Here is a 21,017-nt window from a genome sequence, read left to right as displayed (position 1 = left end):
CTTCATCTTTGGTATTAGTGGTTGGTGCATAAATTTGAATAATAGTCATATTAACTGGTCTTCCTTGCTTGTCTGGATAATATCTTATCAGTGACTGAAGAACTATAATTCAAAATAGATCTTGAAATTTTCTTTTTGATGATAAATGTGATGTCTTTCCTCTTCAATGTGTCATTCCTGTAGTATAGTAGACCATATAATTATCTGATTCAAAATGACCAATACCAGTTCATCTCAACTTCCTAATGCCTGAGATATAGATATTTATGTATTCCATTTCATTTTTGATGACTTCTAATTTTCTTAAATGCATACTTTGCACATTCTACATTCTAGTTATTAATTGACATTGACAACTGTTTCTCTCATTTTGAGTCATGCTACATTAACAAGTGAAGGTCCTAAAAACTTTACTCCTTCCACATCATTAAAGTTTATTCTACTCCAAAGAGGCAGCTCCTCCCCAGTCATATTTTAAGTGTTGTCCAACCTGAGGAGTTTGTCTTCCAGCATACCAGAGAAAGAAAACATTTCAAGCCTCAAGTTGCAATATTGAAGGATTTTATGGCCAAGATATTGAATGACGCAGGAAGCATCAAAAGAAGATGGAAGGAATACAGAGTCACTGTGCCAAAAAGGTCAACCATTTTAGGAGGTAGCATATGATCAAGAACCAGTGGTATTGAAGGAAAGATCCAAGCTACACTGAAGGCATTAGCAAAAAACAAGGCTTCAGGAATTGACAGAATACCAGTTGAGATGTTTCAACAAACAGATGCAACACTAGAAGCACTCACTCATTTATGCCAAGAAATTTGGAAGACAACTACCTGGCCAACCAAGTAGGAGAGATCCAGAAGTGTGCCCATTCTAAAGAAAGATGACTCAATAGAATATGGAAATTATTGAAAATTACCATTAAATCACATGCAAGTAAAATTTTGCTGAAAATAATTCAAAAATGATTGTAACAGAACACTGACAGGGAATTGCCATCAATTCAAGACAGATTCAGAAGAGGACATGGAACAAGGGATATCATTGCCGATGTCAGATGGATCTTGGCTAAAAACAAAGAATACCAGAGAGATATCTACCTATGTTTTACTGACTATGGAAAGGCATTCAACTATGGGATCATAGTAAATTATCAATAACATTCAGTAGAGGGAATTTGAGAGCACTTAATTGTGTTCGTGCAGAATCTATATGTACCTACACCAAGAAGCAGTCATTTGAATAGAACAAAAGGATACTGAGAGGTTAAAAATAAGGAAAAATGTACATCAGGGTTGTATCCTTTCACCATACTTATTCGATCTGTATGTTGAGCAAATAATCCGAGAAGCCAGACTATATGAAAATGAATACAACATAAGGATAGAAGAAAGATTCATTAACAGTATGCAATATACAGTGGCACAATCTTGCTGGCTGAAAGTGAAGAGGACTTGAAGCACTTACTGATGAAGATCAAAGACTACAACCTTCAATATGAATTACCCCTCTACACAAAGAAAACAAAATCTTCACAACTGGACCAACAAGCAGTGTCATGATAAGTGGAGAAAATATTGAAGTTGTCAAGTATTTCATTTTACTTGGGTCTGCTATCGATGTCCATGGAAGCAGCAGTCAAGAAATCAAATGGCATATTGCATTGGACAAATCTGCTACAAAAGACTTCTTTAAAATCTTAAAAAGTAAAGATGTCACTTTGAAGACTAAGGTGTGCCTGATTCGAGTCATCACATTTTCAATCACCTCATAAGCATGTGAAAGCTAGACAATGAGTAAGGAAGACAGCAGAAAAATTGATGCATTTGAATTGCAGTGTTGGTGAAGAATATTAAATGTACCATGAACTGCCAGAAGAATGAACAGATCTGTCTTGGAAGAAGAACCAACAGAATGCTCCTTAGAAGTGAGGATAGTGAGACTTTGTCTCATATACTTTGAACGTGTTATCAGTAGGGACCAGTCCCTGGAGAAAGACATAATGCTTGGTAAAGTAGAGGGTCAGCAAAAAAGAGGGAAACCCTCAATGAGGTGGATTGACTCAGTAGCTGCAATAACGAGCTGAAACGTGGCAACAATTGTGAAGATGACACAGGATCAGGTAGTGTTTTATTCTGTTGTACATAGCATCACTATGAGTCAGAATTGACTTGACAGCACATAACAACAGAAGACAGTAGTTCTCAGCTGTTCTGTTTGATCAGCCCTCTCACTCTCCCCATGGAGCAGAGACAATTCTCCTCACCCTGTTAATTAAAAAGAAAAAAAGCTGGCATTGAGTCCTCTCTGACTCTTGACAACTCCTTCTACATCCGAGAAGAACTGTGCCCCATAGGTTTTCAATGGCTGATTATTCAGAAAGAGATTACCAGGCTTTTCTTCCATGGTGCCTCTGGGTGGACTCAAACCTCCAACCTTCCAGTTAGTAGCTGGGCACATTAAACATTTTCACCATCCAGGAATTCCTATCCTGTTAATTAGGCCATCTGAAAGGAGGTCAGCTCTAGGCCCCGCTACATGGATGGGCATCTGCTTGACATGATTAGAAGCTATTGATCTGCTCCTATCCACCCTGCCCTGTTCTCATCCCAAAATGAGTTCTACAGTCAGACTTTAAAGGCCTTAAGTTTCTTACTACTCCCTTTGGGTATTTTAATAAGGTAGCTGTTAAAATTCACAGGTAAAAATAATAAAGAAGTGATTATTAGTCAGGAGCATGGTAACCTCAATTAATTCCCCAGTGAAAAGCTGGATTTTTAAATTATGATATGAAAAGGGAAAGAAGGAAAAATGGGCAGGAATTGGAGATGAGGTGAGGTATGGTGGGGATAATCCAGCATAAAGACACTCCTGGAAAATGTAGGAAAACAGGTAAGGAGACAGAAGGAGTGGGTGGGAGATGAACCACATCTGTTTTGTAAATATGCTTAGCTAGGGCAGGTCTTTAATCCTTTATGGAACATAAATATCTAGAAAGTGCCTCTAACCCCAAGAAGAGAGATGAACAAACAACACACACAGTTTGATGTCAGTCAATTCATGGTTTACTTCTTCGGGGCCACACCTGCATACGTGGATGACATTCATCAGGTGCAGTAATTCATATGACAAAATAATATTGTGAAGTATTTACCCAGTGTTTTTCATTTTTTATGTTTCCCATTAATCTCTCTGTGACTGATTATATTTTCCAAAGATGGTCAGGCCAATATATATCTCATTCCTCTTACCTCCATGCGTCCATGTGTCGTATGAACCTCCATCTAGAGGTGGTGACTACATTCCCTCTTCTTGAACATAGGTAGGCTTGTAACTGCCTCAATAGACAAGATGTAGTAAAAGAACAGTATATGACTTTTGAAACTTGTCATAAAAACCAGTACTGCTTCCACTTGTCACTCTTGCTCATTCTTCTCTCTTCTCCCTTCTCCTCCTTCCCTTCTCTCTCTAATTTCCTCTTTCTTCTCTCTCTCTCTCTCTCTCTCTCTCTCTCATCTCTTGTTTGTGTCTCTCTTCTCTGTTCTTCTCCTCTCTCACTTCTTTTTCACTCTTGCTCTCACTCTTGCTCTCTCAGGACACTTTCCCTAGGGACCCAATCACCAAATGATAAAGCCCCAGACACATGGAGTGGCCATGTGAAGGTCTTCCAACTTACTGTCTCAACTAGGATCCCAGCCAACAGCCATCAGAAACCTCCAGATAATTTTACATTCACAAGATGATTCTAGTCCCCACTATTTGATTTCCAAATGAGGCCCCAGACATGGCAGAGCACGTGCCTGGTGAACTGACCTACAGAAACTATGCAAGATTATAAATGCATGTTATTGCTTTGAGGAGAATCCCAAGTTGGCACAAATAATTAATAGGCTCAACTGCTAACTGAAAGGTTGTCAGGTTTGATTCCTCCCAGAGGCACCTCAAAAGGAAGGCCTGGAGATCTACTTCTGAAAAATCACCCATTGAAAACCCTGTGGAGCATAGAGTTCTACTCTGACACACATGGGGTTACTATACATCAGAACTGATTTTATATTGACTGGTTTTTGGTTTATTTCTTTGATTAATCATTAACTAATACTCTACTCTCTCCTTTACCACTGCTGTCAGATTACATTGTTAAATTAAAGTTTGTCCATTATTTTTTGTCCGTTATTTTTGCAATTTTTCCAAAAATCCTAACATTTGACTGCTAACAGAAAAAAACCTGAAAAACCCACAGGCATATTTGTCACTTAAATAACAAATTTGGAAGAAGACATGATGTAAGAGTGAGTGTTCCAATCTAGTAGTGTTGTTAGTTGTAATTAAGTCAGTTCCTATTCATGGAGACTTTGTGTACATGAGAACAGAACATTGCATAGTCCTGCCTCGTCTCCATGATCTTTGATATGTTTCAGCCCATTGTTGAAACTATTGTGCCAAACCCATCTCATTTGCCCATCTAAGAAAATATATAAATTATTATTATTATTATCATGGAGAGAAGAAAGAGTCTGAGAAGTGGACATCAAGAGCCCTGGAACCCCAAAACAGAGGTTTCTGTTCTACAGGAACCCAGGCAATGTAGACCAGAGGGTACATGAATATCTCAGCAGATGCCACTGGAATTGATGATGAGGGTGAGGGATGGAAAAAATCAGACATCTCTGCTTATTGTGCCAACATTGACTGAGGCTGATCTAGGATCAAATGGGTCTCCTTGACAATCCATAAGCCCCCATCATACCCCATGGCCCAGATGCAACTTAATATTATTCCAGGAAGAGAAGGAAAGAGGGGAAAAAACCTATGTGAACCCAGTTCATCTGAAACTGATTGTATTAAGTGATCTGCCATCAGTTGGTGGGTTCTGGAAATACTGTTTAAATTTACTTATTACAATTAAATTTTAAATTATTTTTAAAGAAAATTAAGCTCTGGTAGCATAGTGGCTAAGACACTTGCCTGCTAACCAGACGGCTGGCGGTTCAAACCCACCAGCCACTCCTCGGAAGGAAGGTTGGGCAATCCTACTTCCGTAGTGATACTGCCTTGGAAATCCAAGGAGGGGTCGCTATGAGTCAGTGCCGACTCGACGGCACATAACAACAACAACAACATGTATAAATCTGAGTTATGGCTTAAGGAAAGTATACCTTCTTCACCAGTTGAGTTTGCCTTCTCTGGTAATCTATAACCTCCAGGAAGAGAGCAAGCACTCACCTAATATTTGTTGGATGCACAAAATAAGAGAATGAATAATGAAAGTTAAAGAGCTCTGTCCTAGAAATCAGAGGACATGAATCATCCCAGCTCTGTCTCCAATATGCCAGGCCATCTGGTGGGGTAGTGCCTCAGGCATTTGACTGCTAACCAGAAGGCTGGTGGTTCAAACCCACCAGCCACTCCTCAGAAGGAAGATGGGCCATCTACTTCCATAGTGATACTGCCTCGGAAACCACCCAAGGAGGGGTCGCTCTGAGTCAGATCCAACTTGATAGCAATGGTTTTTTGTTAAACCTTTCCATAAGGTCTCTGGGTGGTTCCAACCTACAGGTTGGTAGTTCCAACTCACCCAGCTATGCCACAGAAGAAAGGCCTGGCAATATGCTATCATAAAGACTGCAGCCAAGAAACCCCTATGGAACAGTTCTACTCTGTCATATAGAGTTGTCATGAGTTGGAATTCACTTGACAGCCATCACTTTGGTTTTGCTTTTGGGAACGTCTCTATTGCATGTGGGGTCACCAGAGTCAGGGGTCAACCCAACAGCAGCTAACAACAACAATCACAACCCTCTCTGAGCCTGGGAGTTTTTATCTTAAATTATACCTCTAACTCTAATATCCCACTGACCGTAGTCTTTGTTATAGCCCCGGAATTTAGTATATATTTAAAAAAAGAAAGAAAGAAAGAAACATTGCCATGGAGTCTATTTTGACTCATAATGACCCTATATGACAGAGTAGAACTGCCCTATAGGGTTTCAAGGCTGTTATAATCTTTACAGAAGCAGACTGCTGCGTCTTCTTCCCATGAAGCAGCTGGTAAGTTTGAACCACCAACCTTTCAGTTTGCAGCCAAGTGCTTAACCACTGCATCATCAGGGCTCCTAGAATCTAGATCCCAACAAACCAAACCCGCTGTCATGACACTGCCTGGTAAACTGTAGGTACTCAGTAAATATTTATTGAAGGAATGAAGTGAATTTTATGCTATGTTTCAAACACTAACAAGGACAATGTGCAATTTGGTTGCCTTTTCAAGTACATAAATGTTAAATGAAAATGAAAGAGAAATAACAAACCGAGAATGTCATAATGTCATTTTCACGGTACAGCACATTTCCTAACTGCCCGGCACTTAAGGAGTAATGGTTTTATTGCCCGGGAGTCTGACATGGTGTTTGGCTCCGACTTACCTCCCCATGATTCTGACTGACAGCTTCTCTGAACTGTCTTTTGGTGGGCAGCTCTTGCCCCCGGTGCATTTTTTATCAAAAGTACATATGTCCTGTCATCCTTCATAATCCTCAGAACTTGAAGATTGTCTTTTATTTAAGTTTTCTGAGCTGAAATTAGATTTGAATAATAATCAGAATTGTGGATCTTCTAAAGCAAAGGGGCTTTATGAGAAAATGCTATCTTATGATTCTTCCAGGCATAGAGTTTCAGAGTTGAAAGATTTTTTCCATCCTAGGATTTTATCTTATTAATATTCTCCTTTGCAATTCAAGTACCAGGAACTGGAAAAATCTCTGATTGTCCTGCAGCAGTGGCATTAAAGGCTCCTCATAACATATAGATCCAGAATTGGGTCATAATTTAGTGAAATTGAACACTCTCTATGACTGCTAATTTTCCATCGAGATGATTCTGTCTCTAACCAAGAAAAGAAAAGTTAAATTATAGACAGAGAAATCCCTTTGTCTAATTATTATGAAAACTCCCAGATGCTTTAGGCTAAATATGCCATTTACCTTTGCCCTAATTTTTACCACGAGCTCCAGCTAAATATCCTGTGATAAGAATGTCATAACTGACAGTTTCTCTCTTCATCTTATACTTGGTTATAATTGCATAGTGATGACGCACTCTGTTCTTGGAGACTGCTGTATCAGCTATTCATTTTTAACCTTTATTTTCAATTATTTGCAGTTTGGGATTTAGTCCCCAAAGCCAATTTGAGAGTGTTCTTCCCTTTTTCATAAAGAGAGCTAATTTTTCCATTCTGTAGTCACCAAATTCATTTAAAAATAGGAGCACAGGCATGTTATTCCTGAATTTTGAAATATGCTTTTTAAACTTTCCAAATATGTTAATCATTAATGCAACCATTATTTCTAGATGTACTCTATGAATTTTAATGTGCTTTTACAGTGAAATTAGTACAATTTGATGGCAGATCATCTGGATGAAGTTGTAGGTTTTTTTTTTTTTTTTTTAATAGCTATGTAGGATAATTAAGTGTCCCTGGGTAGTGCAAGGGAGCTCTGGTGATGTAGTGTCTAAGGCATTTGACTGCTAACCAAGAGGCTGGTGGTTCAAATCCACTAGCTACTCCTCGGAAGGAAGGTTGGGCAAACTACTTCCACAGCAATACAGCTTCAGAAGCCCAAAGAGGGGTCGCTATGAGTTGGATCCGATTCGACAGCAGTGAGTTTGCTTGGTTTGGTTGGGTAGTATAAATCTTTAAGTGCTTGACTACTAACCTAAAGGTTAGTGGTTTGAACACAACCAGAAGTATCTCACAAGACAGGCCTGGCAATCTGCTTCTGAAAGGTCATAACCTTGAAAACCCCATGGAGCAGTTCTGCTTTGCACACATGGGGTCACCTTGAGTCAGAATTGACTTGAGCAACTTACAACAACGACATATAGAATAATAATTGTGTACTTTTTTCTAAAGGAAGTACCCACTAGCTTCCTTTAAATGTGGATTGTTCACTTCCCAAATTGAGTAATTCAAGTAATACTAATAGATGTTACAACAAACAATATGTCCCTCATAGGAAGTTTTATCCATAAGATTGTCACATTAGAATGGAGAATTCCTGGGCAATATAAACAGTGAATATGTTTGGCCACTAACTAAAAGGTTGCATGTTTGAGTCCATGTATAGGTCCCTCAGAAGGAAAACCTGGTGACCTGCTTTTGCAAAATCAGCCATTGAAAACTCTATGGAGCACAGTTCTGCCCTAACAGACATGGGGTCACCATAAGTTGGAGATGACTCAATAGAAACTGGTTTGAAATGACCTCAAATGGGCTGTGATTTGAGAGTTTTCATCCTCCATTATGTCTTCCCTACAGTGATATTAAAAATCAACCAAATACTCATCCTTCTGGCCTAAAGAAATCTCCTTTAAAATACACACATATGACCTGAGGATCACAATATTGTATATTGTCATGTCATGGCATGTGAACATCTAAGGATTAGTTTAAGAAATTAAAGAGCTGGACATCAAAGGCTTGCATTCTGAGTAGTAATTCATAAAAAAAAGCATCAACATAGAACTAAACAATTGTGTTTTTGAACTACCCTCCCTGATATAACAAATGCCACGTTTAGCATTTATTTAGCATCTGTTTATTTTTAGGTAATTATCTTTGCTTGAGTTCTCTAAATATCAGAACCTTAGGCAAAGATTAGAGGCCAAAACTTAACTGAAGGTGTAATCCCAGGGTAGCAATAGTGACCAGAAGGAAAGTGAGAAAAGGAAGGAGGGAAAACATTAAAAAACGCTTCTACAGCTTCTTAGAAAGCACCGCAAGTTGTTACATCAAGTGATATCCTTATCTAGTCAGCTATGTGAAACCACTACACCTCAGAAAACTCTGTGATGGACAGGAACAAGGGTGTATCTGCCAGTGTCCTCCAACTTCTGCCGATCATTGGCCAAAAGTCACCCCAAAAACAAACTCATTGAGGTTGAGTTTATTTTGACTCAAGGTGACCTAATGTGTTACAGAGTAAAACTACTCCATAGGGTTTTCTTGGTTGTAATGTTTACAGAAGCAGTTCAGTAGGCCTTTCTTCTGCAGAGTAGGTTCAAACTGCCATCCTTTAGGCTAGTACTCAAGAGCAAACTATTTGCACCATTCAAGCACCGTGTCAGCTTCCTGACCCGCTTTTCATTTATGAAACCCAGTCCCTCCTTGAAGCTGTGGAGAAACCAGACTTATAGCCAGTGATGCAAGACTTCATCTGAGCCCAGCAGTGGTGGGAAGTCAGAGCCTCTGTGGGTTTGGTCAGATTAAATATGATGGACTCAGAGCACTGAATCAGAAGACAAGATGGAGCCTGTGCTGAAGCATAAACAGTAGTGGTAAGATGCAGGCTATGGTGGTAGTGGCCAGGCTCTTCTTTGAGCACACATCTAAGGCCTGTCGGGGCTGGGGGGCTAGGAGGAGAACAGGTGGGAATGAGCAAATCTGGAAAGGCACATGAAATGGACTAGTACACACAATATTATTTCTGTGTCTATTTTTCCAAATAAGGAGCTCTGATGGCATAGAGCCTAAGGCATTTGAGTTCTAACCAGATGGTTGCGGTTCAAACCCACCAGCTACTCCACAGAAGGAAGACTGGGCAATCTAATCCGTACAGAACTACAACCTCGGAAACCCAAAGGGGGTCACTATGAGTCAGAATTGACTTAATGACAATGAGTTTTGAGTTTTTATTTTTCCAAATAGACTATATGCTCCTTGAAGATGGGACTCCTATCCTATTACCCATCTTTGTATCCCCAGAAGCTCATATAAGAAGTAATATACCCAAACCAGTCTAAGTCTTGTTGAGTTACCTTTTTGTAAATGCTCACTTGGTCTGTGCATTCTGTGTACCAGACTATTGACTGTAACTGTCAAATGGATTCATCCACCTCAAATATTTACCTATAGCACTATTTGAGTGGGACTGGGGGAAGGGTCATTACAAAAAAAAGCAGCAAAAGAAACCCAAAAAACAAACAATCTGACTCCCAGTGTTCTACTAGTAGTTAAGGCGACAAATTTTGAAACCTAGAAGATTTAGTAATATATTGGTGTAACCTCAAGCAAATTACCTCAGTGAATCTTGGTTTCCTTCTCTGAAAAATGGGGAAGATATCATCTGTTCATTGCACTGTTGGAAAGTGTGCTGGGTGGAGCTGTGTCAACTTGGTTGATGTGAGAACTGCATTGACACAGACACCTGTTTCCTATATGATTCACTGTTATCATTGGCAAAAGGGGAAGTTGCACAAAACTTTGGAAGCAGATGTGAAACAGAAGAGAGGGGAAGGACAATGAAAAGTCTTCTTTGCAATCAAATGTGATGATGGAGAAAGACAGTGGTATCAGGAAGGTCCCAGCTGGTACTGACCATCTGCTGTTCCATGTTCAGCTTCTCCTCCTGACTTCTGGCTTTGCTGATGGACAGCAGATGTAAGCCTACCACTAGATGCTTGGCTGCAAGCCCACAGAGACAATAGCTACACAGAGGTAACAGCTTCCTAGGGTCCTCTCCAAGACTTCCCTTTTGCAATCGTACTTCAGCAGCTGCATGCGCTTGGCATCTCAGATTCCTGTGCAAACTCTGAGTTGTCTACCTGAGCCACTTCTTCAGGAGGACTGCGGAGTAATCTCCTCTGACCCTCCAACTCCCTCTTCAGAACTTTCATTTCTTTTTTACACAATAAGCCTAAAACTCACCAATTGTGTATAACAAACACAGTGGTGTTCTGATAAATGTTTAATCACTGGCTTTCCAAGGTCTTTGCTGATTTCTGTGGTGTAAATGCAGTCCCTGTGTGGTGCACACTTTTAACACACTCAGCTGCTAACCAAAAATTTGGCTGTTCAAGTTTACCTAAAGGCACTTTGGAAGAACAGCCTGGAAATTTCAAAAACTTAGCCATTGAAAACCCTGTGGAGCACAGTTATCTCTGAGGTACTTGGGGTCACCATGAGCAATAAATAGTCAACTCAACAGCAACAGTTTATGTGTGTATGTGTGTGTGTAGTGTAAATACTCCCGTCTTTAAACTATAGCATTAAGTCACTAAAGATGGAGTTGGGAAGACATGCACACAATTGATCTCAGGAGTCTGTGGAGCTGGCTCCAGACTGCCACGTAATAAGCTGTTAAGACTCACAGTGGTTTTGCTTCCTTAGCTGATCTCTGACCTATACAGGGTGATGAGGATATACCATCTGTATCGTGTTAAACACGGCACCCAGCATACAGTCAATGCTCAATACATGCAAGTTATTTGCAACACCAACATCAATCCTCATGTGCTTGGGTTTGAAGCTGCTAAAGGCATGTTTTTCCTTGCAAACTGCAGAGGAAAAAAAAAAAAAAAAAAAACCTCAGCCCAGAAATAGAAGGGATTTCCAACTAACACAAGTACCTACACGATTTTCATGTGGCTTAACCCAAAGCTGTTGCATGTCTTTGTAAATTCAGTAAACACATTCCATTCCCTCCAAATACAGTATTAATTAAATAAATAATAGAATATTTTTTCCCCCTGTGCAGCTGTGGGAGGTTCCATCCCACGAATATCAAACAGTGATTTTGTGGTTAATATTAAATGAATATCCCAGGAAGAAATGTATAGTTACTGAATCTGTCCAGAAGCTTCTAGTCCTTTTCCAGCACACTTAGTAATAGACAAAGCCTGGGTAAATTTAAATTAAAATGTGGTTCTTCCCCTCCTGCCTGTTCTCTTAACTGCGCTCTCTGCTGGCTCTGCTGCTGTGGTCACAGAATGTAAATCTCCTTATCTCTCCAACAGCGCCTTTTGAAAATTCAAAGCACTTGACATATAGGGTTCTTTCCTTCCTGGGCTTATCAAATAGCGTTATGACTTATAGTTTCTTTTCATTGTAACCAAGGAATTTAGGTTTCTAATATTTGTTTCCACAGCTGGAAATAACTAAATCAATCCTTACTTTGGAATGGATTGTGTATGGATTACTACACAGTTAATTTAGGCATGAAAACATACAGTCAACTACAGATAATATAGTGTGTAGTTCTTGTATTAACTTTTTTTTTTACCAATTTTTCGAGGAAAGTAGACATGCAATAAAACATTTGCCATTTCAACATTCTTCACACGTACAATTCAGTGTTGATCAACCACCACGATTATCCCCTTCTAAATTTCTCCATCACCCTTAACAAGCTCATGTCCCATAGCATTGAATCCTCCTACAGTTCCTCCCCCCACCACATACACGTACACATCTCTCCCTAGTAACCACTGATAAACTTTGGTGCCTACACACTTGCCTATTTTAGCAATTTCATATAATTAAGATCATAGACTATTTGTCCTTTTGTGACTGCCTTATTTGATTCAGCATGATGTTTTCAAGATTCATCCATGTTGTAGCATGTATCAGGACTTCCTTTTTCTTTCTGTGTGTATCAAATATTGTTTATCTATTTAACTGGTGATGGACATTTAGGCTTAGTCACCTTACGGCTATTGTGAGTACTGCTGCAACTAACACTGGCTAATCGTATTAACTCTTAATTACTTCTCACTGCAGAATTGGTGAAACTTTTAGCCAGATGTTGCTAAGAGAAATCTCTCTCCACAGATACTGTGAATATTCTCTTTTTTCTTTGCCCCACAGCCACATTGTTTGCTGATCCTCTTTTTTACTTTACAAAATTCCACATCTGAGGGCACTGTGCTCTGCACAGGATGCTTCTTTATCAGGGCTTTTGTTCCAACTACAAAGAATTTTCAATTTTTCCACCAATTGTTCAAAATTTATCTTTAAATCATCAAGCTTATTTCTGAGGAGATTTGGTTTCCTCTAAAGTGTACTCTCTGCAAAGAGTAACTCTGTAGTCACCCAGAGGAGACTTTATTTATTCTGATCATTCATTCTGTCTCTTTGGACTGCATTGTGGCAATTGAAAGGATTTTATATATATCCTGGCTTGGATGGAAGGGGCAGAGGAATAAAGCAACCAGGTTTAATTATAGTCTGAACAAAACCTCCTTTATTGTTCAGAATTCATTGCATTTATGTTATTCTGGTTATGTTACTGTGGCTGTTATTGTTGTTGTTGTTGTTGTTGTTAGGTGCCATTGAGTCATCTCTCCAACTCATAGCTAACCTATGCACAGCAGCTAACCTAAACACTACCCAGTCCTGTGCCAGCCTCACGATCCTTGCTATACCTGACCCCATCATTGCAACCACTGTGTCTAGTGATCTCGTTGAAGTCTTTCCCCTTCTTCATTCACCCTCCACTTTACCAAGCATGATAACCTTTTCCAGGGAATGGTCCCTTCTGACAACATGACCAAACTAGGTGAGATGAAGTCTGGCCATTCTTGCTTCTAAGGAGTATTCTGGCTGCACTTCTTCCAGAACAAATTTGTTAGTCCCTTTAGCAATCCATGGTACTCTTAGCATTCTTCTCCAACACCACAACTCAAAAACATCAACTTTTCTTCAGTCTTCCTTATTCATTGTCCAGCTCTCAGATTCATAAGAGGTGACTGAGAATACCATGCCTTGGGTTAGGCACACTTTAGCCTTCTAGGAGACATCTTTGATCTTCAGCATTTGAAAGAGGTCTTTTGCAGCAGATTTACCCAATGTAATACGTCATCTGATGTCTTGACTGCTGCTTCCATTAGTGTTGATTGTAGAACAAAATAATATGAAATCCTTGACAACTTCAATCTTTTCTACATCCACTGTGAAGCTGTTTATTGGACCATTTGTGAGGATTTTTGTTTTCTCTATATGGAGATGTAATGCATACAGCAGACTGTAGTCTTTAATATTCAACAGTAAGTGCTTCAAGTCATCCTCACTTTCAGCAAGCAAAGTTCTGTCATCTGCCTATCGCAGGTTGTTAATGAGTCTTCCTCCAATCCTGATGCCACTTTCTTCTTCATATAATCCAGCTTCTCGGATTATTTGCTCAGCATACAAATTGAGTAAATATTGTGAAAGATACAACCTTGACCCACTCCCTTCTTGATTTTGAATCATGCAGTATCCCCTTGTTCTGTTTGGACAACAGCCTCCTGATCAATATATACAGGTTCCTCCTGAGTACAATCAAATGTTCTGGAATTCCCATTCTTCTCAATGTTATTCATAATTTGTTATGATCCACACAATAAAATGCTTTTGCATAGTCAATAAAATATAAGTAAACATCTTTCTGGTATTCTTTGCTTTCAGCTAACAGTCATCTGACATCAGCAATGATATACCTCATTCCACATCCTCTTCTGAATCCAGTTTGCATTTCTGGAAGCTCTCTGTCAATATACTGCAACAACCATTTTTGAATTATCTTCAGTAAGATTTTACTTGCATATGATATTAATGATATTGTTCAATAATTTCCACATTGTGTGGGATCCTTTCTTTGGAATGGGTACAAATATGGATCTCTTCCAGTCACTTGGCCAGGTAGCTGTCTTCCTGGCATAACTGAATGAGTGCCTCCAGCAGGGCATCCATTTGTTGAAACATCTCATTGAGTATTCGTCAATTCCTGGAGCCTTGTTCTTCACCAATTCCTTCAGTGCAGCTTTGACTTCTTCCTTCAATACCATTGGTTCTTGATCATATGCCACCTCCTGAAATGGATGAAGATCGACCAGTTCTTTTTGGTACAGTGGCTGTGTATTCCTTCCATGTTCTTTTGATCCTTCCTGCAGCAGTCAATATTTTGCCCATAGAATCTTTTAATATTGCAACTCGAGGCTTAAATTTTTTCCTCAGTTCTTTCAGTTCAAGAAATGCCAGGGATGTTCTTCCCTTTTGGTTTTCTAACTCCAGGTCTTTGCACATTTCATTATAGTAATTGGCTTTGTCTTCTTTAGCTACTCTTTGAGATCTTCTGTTCAGCTCTTTTATCTTGTCATTTCTTCCATTTGCTTTAGCTACTCTTTGTTCAAGGGCAAGTTTCAGAGTCTCATCTGACATCCATTTTGGTCATTTCTTCCTTTCCTGTCTTTTTAATGACTTCTTGCTTTCTTCATGGATGATGTTCTTGATGTCATCCCACAATTCCTCTGGCTTTCAGTCATTGGTGTTTAGTTCATCAAATCTATTTTTTAAATGGTCTCTAAATTCAGGAGGGATATTATCAAGATAATATTTTGGCTCTCATGGACTTGTTTTAATTGTCTTCAACTTCAATTTGAACATGTATATGAACAGTTGACGGTCTGTTCTACAGTCAGCTCCTGGCCTTGTTTTGGCCAAAGACATTGAACTTCTCTGTTGACTCTTGCCACGGATGTTGTCAATCTGATTTCTGTGTATCCCATCTGGTGAAGTCCACATGTATAGTCATTGCTTATGTCGTTGAAAAAAAGTATTTGTAATGAATGTCATTTGTCTTGCAAAATTCTATCATGTGATCTCCAGCATTATTTCTGTCACCAAGGCCATATTTTCAAACTACCAGTAACTCTTCGTTTCCCACTTTTACATTCCAGTCATCAGTAATAATCAACACATCTTGATTACATGTTTGGTCAATTTCAGTCTGCAGAAGTTGGTAGAAATCTTCAATTTCTTCATCTTTGGCTTTGGTGGTTGGTGCGTAAATTTGAATACTAGTAGTATCAACTGGTCTTCCTTATAAGTGCATGGATATTATCCAATCACTGACAGCATTGTAATTCAGGACAGATACTGAAACACTCTTTGTGGCGATGAATGCCACACCATACCTCTCCAATTTATCATTCCCAGCATAGTAGATCATATGGTTGTCAGATTCAAAATGACCATAACCAGTCCATTTCATCTTACTAATACCAAGGATATCTCTCTTTATGAGTTCTATTTCATTTTTGACAACTTCCAATTTTCCTAGATTCTTACTTCATACATTCCATGTTCCAATTATTAATGGATGTTTGCATCTGTTTCTACTCATTTTGAGTCATGCCACATCAGCCATTGGAGGTCCAAAAGCTTTACTCCATCCATATCGTTAAGGTCATCTCTACTCTGAGGAGTCAGCTCTTCCCCAGTCAAATTGTGAGTGCCTTCCAACCTGATGGGCTCATCTTCCAACACTATGTCAGACAATGTTTCAGAGCTGTTCATAAAGTTTTCCAGTAATATATCACACAATGTTACACAGCTATTCATAAGGTTTTTACTGGCCAATTTTTTGAGAAGTGGATGGCCTCTTACTTCTTCCAAGTCTGTCTTAGCCCAGAAGCTCCTATGAAACCTGCCCACCATGGGTAGCCCAGCTGGCATCTTGAAACATAGTAGCATAGCCTCTAACCTCACAGCAACAAGTAAGCCACCACAGGATGACAAACTGACAGATAAGTTTATCTCCCTTAGTTGTTCCTAACCCCTCTGCACCTACCTATTTCAGTCCTTGGCCTTAAAATAGAGCTGCCCACAAGCAAAAAGCCACCACTAAACCCTGGGCCCATCTGCCTTAGGCAACTGCCTTAATAAAGAGCTGCCCACAAGTGAAAAGCAGCCTCCAAACCCCAGGCCCACCTACCTCAGGCCCTGGACTTAATAAAGAGCCACCCCCAAGCAAAAAGCAGCCTTCAAGCCCTGGGCTTCCTACCTCAAGCCCTGGCCTTAACATAGGGCCACATCCAAACAAAAAACACCCTCTAAGCCCCTGTTACTTTTGTTGTTGTGTTGTTATGTGTCGTCGAGTCGCACCCAACTCATAGCGACCCTTCCTTGGGTTTCCGAGGCAATATCTCTACGGAAGTAGATGGCCATCTTCCTTCCGAGAAGTGGCTGGTGAGTTTGAACCTCCAGCCTTCTGGTTAACAGTCAAGTGCTTAGCCACTATGCTACCAGAGCTCCCCTATTACTTTTAGGTGCCGTCAAGTCAATTTTTGACTTGTAGTGAGCCTATACCACTGATAGAGTAAAACTGCCCCATAAGGTTTTCTAGGCCACAAAAGATCACCAGGTCTTTCTCCTGCAGATATGCTGAGTGGGTTCAAACTGCCAGCTTTTTTGGTAAGCAGCTGAGCACTTAACCATTGCACCTCCAGGGCTCCTATATCTTGTATTAACTTTTCTAAATGATGAAGGGAGTCATTTCAGGCAAAAGAGATGTTGCTGATTTTAGTTGCCTTAGAGTTGGTCCGAATTCATGGCAACCTTATGCGTAATATTGACCAGTGCAAGGAAACATTGACCAGTCCTATGCCATCCTCACAGTCATTGCTGTGTTTGAGCCCCTTGTTGCAGCTATTGTGTCAATTCATCTCACTCAAGGTTTCCCTCATTTTCACTGAATCTCTACTTTATTAAACATGATGTCCTTTCCTAGAAATTGGTCTTTTTGGTGATTGTTTTAGTGACTGACAAAAGAAATAGCATGTACAAAAGCATGGTGATGAGAGAAGAAATACTGCAGTTCAGTATCAGGAAATTAGCAAAAGAAAGATAGAATTGGGGCCATCTGAAGCTTTACAAGCCACCAATACATGGTGTCATTTTCTGCTTGCACTGTTGTATGGGTGGAATCTCCATTGTCAACCATAGACTAATAAAATGTTTAGGAGGAGAAAAGGAGCAAGGCTTAGTGATGGAGTGAAGCTGAGGAAGGAGGGGAGGGTGCTGTCATTTACAATCAATTCTTCTTTCATTATACTTTGCACTCTGCATGTGCCAAAGAATAGCAACAAAATGGCTGCCTCAATCCATGTTGCTTAAATAAGTCTTATATACCAAGCCAAGCTTTGGACTTTATCCTGAAGGAAATAGGAATCCACTGGATGATTTTGAGAATGGAAGTGATATTGGCAAATTTGAATTTGAAGTAAGACCAGAGATAAAGACCCATTGATAGTTATTGTGATAATCATGCTAGAAGTGGCAGGTGCTTGAACTAAGGCAGTGTCTGGGGAATGGAGAGAAGGAAACAGCTTAATAAGAACCTGAGTATTGTTCCTATGATTTAGTGATGTTTGGGCATAAGGATGAAAGAAAGGGAGGACTCAAGAATGACTCCTTGATGTCTGGCTTAGAAAATGGGTGGATGGTGGAGCCACCATTCAAGGACAGAATAGAGAAGGAGGCAATCTGGGTAGGAGGAAGAGGAGCTCAACTTTTGACACACTGAACTTGGGATGCCTGTGGGTTATGCTTATGGACTGACTGCAAAGGCAGGGGGATGTATTGGCCAACACCACTGTCAACAGGGTTCCGCCCTTCTATGCCTTCTCAGGTGCCTTTAATGATGCTTATATTTCTGCCCATCTCCTATACTGTTGTATCCCCATAACCTCCACCATTTTCTATAGTCATATTTCTCACTCTCCTCAAAGGGTTTTACTGATATTGAAGAATTCTTCTACCATTGATGCATCAACGACTCTCAGATCTACATCTTTAGTTCAGATTTCTCTCCTGAAGTATAGATCCTTAAATCTAGCAGCTTACAAAGCATCTTCTCTTGTTTATCTCTCAGGTGCTTCAGCTCCATCCACATAACCAAAATGTAGTGCACCATAGCCTCAACCTACATAATCACACTTGTTACTCTTTCCATATTGTTTCATTTCATGATGCCCATAGTTTCCTAAGTCAAAAGCACAGTTATTATCCTTGTTTCTCCTTCTCCTTCAAGTCCAACATTTAACTGGAACTTGAAATTCTCTTGATTCCAATTCCTGTTTCTCTCTCTACTCCATCTCTCCTCTTCTCCTCCTTGTCCCAGACTTAGTGCAATCACTCTTGTATTCCCTCTGCTTCTCCTCTGGTCTCCTTCCAAATAATCCTCTGCTAGGTTGCTAGAATGCTTTCCAAAATGCAAATATGATCATGCTGCCACCCTGGCTAAAACAGTTGTACAAGATCTTATCTTCCAGAGAATAGATCACAAACTTCCAAGCCAGGCACTAAAAGTCTTTGCCATTTGGATTTGGCCCATCTTTCCAGCCTCATTTTCAGCTTCATTTCATATTGCTGGTGTTGTTAGGTTCTGTAGAGTTGGTTCAACTTATAGACCCTATGTATAACAGAACAAAACTTTGCTCAGTCCTGTGCCATCCTCACAATAGTAGACCATTGTTGCAGCCAGTAATAAACTTGCTCACTGTGTGTATGTGTGTGTGGTATAAATGCTCTCACCTTTCAAGCTACCAATGTTTAAGTTACTGAAGATGGAGTTGGGAAGACATGGACACAATTGCTCTCAGGAGCCCGTGGAGCTTTCTCTTTTCTCCTGACCCTTTACTAAGCATGATGCTCTTCCCCAGAGAATGGTTCCTCCTGATAGCATGTCCAAAGAAAAGAGATGAAATCTTTCCTTTCTTCTAAGAAGTATTCTGGCTATATACATCTTTTAAGATAGATTTGTTCTTCTGGCAGTCAATATTTTTTTTGGCCAACACCATAATTCAGTTGTGTCAGTTCTTCTTTGGTCTTCCTTATTCATTGTCTAGCTTTCACATGTATATGAGATGATTGAAAATACCATGGCTTGGGTCAGGTGCACCTTAGTCCTTAGAATGTCATCATTGCTTTTCAACATTTTAAAGAAGTTCTTTGCAGTAGATTTTCCCAATGCAATACATCATTTGATTTCTTGTCTGCTGCTTCCATGGACATTGATTGTTGATCCAAGTAAAATGAAATCCTTGACAACTTCAATCTTTTCTCTGTTGATCATAATATTACTTATTGTTCCAGTTGTGAGGATTTTTTTTTTTTTTTCATTTTGAGGCAAAATCCATACTAAAGTCTATAGTCTTTGATCTTCATCTGTAAGTACTTCAAATCCTCTTCACTTTCAGGAAGCATGGTCGTGTCAGCTGCATATTGCAGAGTCTTCCTCTAATCCTGATGTCACATCCTTCTTCATATAGTCCAGTTTCTCAGATTATTTGCTCAGGTTGAGTAAATATGATGAAAAGATACAACCCTGGTACACACCTTTTCTGATTTTAAGCCACATTATATCCCCCTATTCTGTGCAAACAACCACATCTTGATTTATATACAGGTGCATATGAGCATAATTAAGTGTTCTGGAATTCCTATTCTTCATAATATTATCCACAATTTATAATTATCCACAAGGTCAAATGTCTTTGTGTAGTCATTTCATAGCTGTACACATTGTTATGGCTAGTTTGCTACTTCCTTCTATTTACATTCAAATATGTTTCATGCTAGTACTTGTACATCTAGGGACTTACTCTTCATGATTCAGAGAGAAGACACTTTCTGGCATCTCCAGGCAGAGCTGGGTGTCTCCTTATTTATGTCCCTGCAGCACTTCTATCACTTCTATTCTCTCACACCTGTCATTGGTGGACCCTCTTGTTTATTTTATCCCCTTTTTTCTTAGGTTCCTACTGCTACTGCAACAGAAATACTAGTCAGTGACTTTAAAGAACAGAAATTTATTTTCTCACACTCCAGGATGCTTGAAGTCCAAATTCAGGACCCTGGCTGTAGGCAAGGTCCTTCCTTGTCTAATTCAGCTCCTAGGAGCCAGCAATCCTGGATGGTCCTGACTTGCAGATGCATTTGTCTCAGTCATCATCAGATGGTGCCTGTCTTACCCCTGTGTCTGTGTGTCTTTTTGTCTAATCTGCTCCTTTTATAACTCAGAAGTGATTAGGTTTAGAAGACACCCTACACTGATAGGTCTTTTTAACATAACAAAGAAAACCTTCTTTCTGAACAGGGTTACATCCACAGGTACAGGGGTTAGATTCCAATACATGTTGGGCACACAATTCAATCCATAACATCATTCTAAGCTATAATGCAGCTAAAGACCATGTTCTTCTCTCCAACATTTGACATGGTGCCAAATGTCCACTGACTCAATAAATGAACAGATATGCAAGACAAAGACTCAGGACCTAGGTATTAGTTTCACTCCTCTGCCGGCTACTGTGGTGTAGTGAGTAAGATATTTGGCTGCTCAACTGGAAAGAAACTCAACAAAGATGCAGAAGAGCTAAACAATACAATCCACCAACTTGGCCTTATAGACATCTATAGAGCA

Source organism: Orycteropus afer, unplaced genomic scaffold (assembly GCF_000298275.1).
Source record: "Orycteropus afer afer isolate SDZICR_OR568_19922 unplaced genomic scaffold, OryAfe1.0 scaffold00207, whole genome shotgun sequence".
In the NCBI taxonomy this organism is placed as follows: Eukaryota; Metazoa; Chordata; class Mammalia; order Tubulidentata; family Orycteropodidae; genus Orycteropus; species Orycteropus afer.
Note: the sequence above shows the minus strand (reverse complement) of the source record.